At 39.6% G+C, this 1,144-nt stretch overlaps 1 long non-coding RNA gene across 1 annotated transcript; it reads left to right on the top strand.

Moving 5' to 3' along the window:
* Positions 1-271: 271 nt before the first annotated feature.
* LOC109587829 (uncharacterized) lies at positions 272-1,008 on the top strand. Its single transcript, XR_002187818.1, has 2 exons — positions 272-543; positions 598-1,008. It is a non-coding gene; the product is annotated as an uncharacterized LOC109587829 (long non-coding RNA).
* Positions 1,009-1,144: the final 136 nt, after the last annotated feature.

The following is a 1,144-nucleotide window of genomic DNA, read 5'->3' as shown; positions in this document are numbered from 1 at the left end:
TTTGGCTTTCCCCTTAGACTAGGTTTAGAGCCACGCTATTGGTACCAATGGAGTCCTCTGGTCAAGATGAGGTCCTCTAAAAAGTCTGGTAAGCATAGGAGCTCGTTTTCCTGGTATAGCAAGCATAGGCGGCTGCAGGGTCGGGCATTTAGGGGCAATGCCCGACCAAAAATTCTGACCGGAAATGTGACATCACCATAATTAATAGTTATTCTATGGTTAATTAACAGTTAATAACAGTTATTGCAATTATAATTTCAATTTTTTTATGAAAATCTTATAATTATGAATGCATAAATGGCAGGCTGATAACAAGGTGATGAAGAGAGACTAAATAAAGGAGGAGCTCGAGGTGGTAAGACTTTGGTGCCAATCACAGTGGGCCACCACAGCAACACTAGAAAGCATAATCATTTCATTATTTAGTGCTATTTCAGTGTTCTTTTCTTGTCAGTTGCAATGTCTAAAAGCCTGGACTAGCTTCACTATGTCCTTTGTGAACAAGCCTGCTAAAAAGGAACAACAGTTTACAAAGTGAACCTAGTAAGTACAGTATAGAAGTCAATAATACAGATTATCTCATAATTCTTATTTTAGGTCAGTTTCTTGCTGAGAGTTGATGATCATGAGTCTCAGTCTACTCTTGTGGTTGATATAGCTACAGTTTTTACAGCTACAGTTGATGTACAGTCAATTGTTGCTCATTCTCCATCACCCTATTCTTCTACTTCCTCTACTAATACTACTACTAGTACTATTACCACTACAGAAGTCAGTGTTGGAGCTACACCACCCACTACTTTATTACAATAACCTTCGCTACCAAAAAATTGTGCTAAAAAGGGTGCGTAAAAGAGGGTGTGGCCAAAATCGCGGCGCGCTTCGCGCGCCCAACCCATTTCCTGTGCCACACCCATGCCCGACTAGTAGTCAAATCCTGCAGCCGCCTATGCTCTTAAGTTAGGTGATTTAAAGGGTAACTACACCCAAAATTTTTTTTCCCTGAAATAAGTTGGTAATAAAGAAAGAATCTTAGGAAAAATAGCTAAAATTATTAAAAAGTACTGTTTCTATACTAAACCTTGGGTCAAAAGTTGCCTTGCAGCCATCTTGTCAAATCACTTCCTGTAGTGGGCGTCATCAC

Source organism: Amphimedon queenslandica, unplaced genomic scaffold (genome assembly GCF_000090795.2).
Source record: "Amphimedon queenslandica unplaced genomic scaffold, v1.1 AMPQUscaffold_12435, whole genome shotgun sequence".
NCBI lineage: Eukaryota > Metazoa > Porifera > Demospongiae > Haplosclerida > Niphatidae > Amphimedon > Amphimedon queenslandica.
This window is presented reverse-complemented; position numbering and strand designations above follow the sequence as displayed.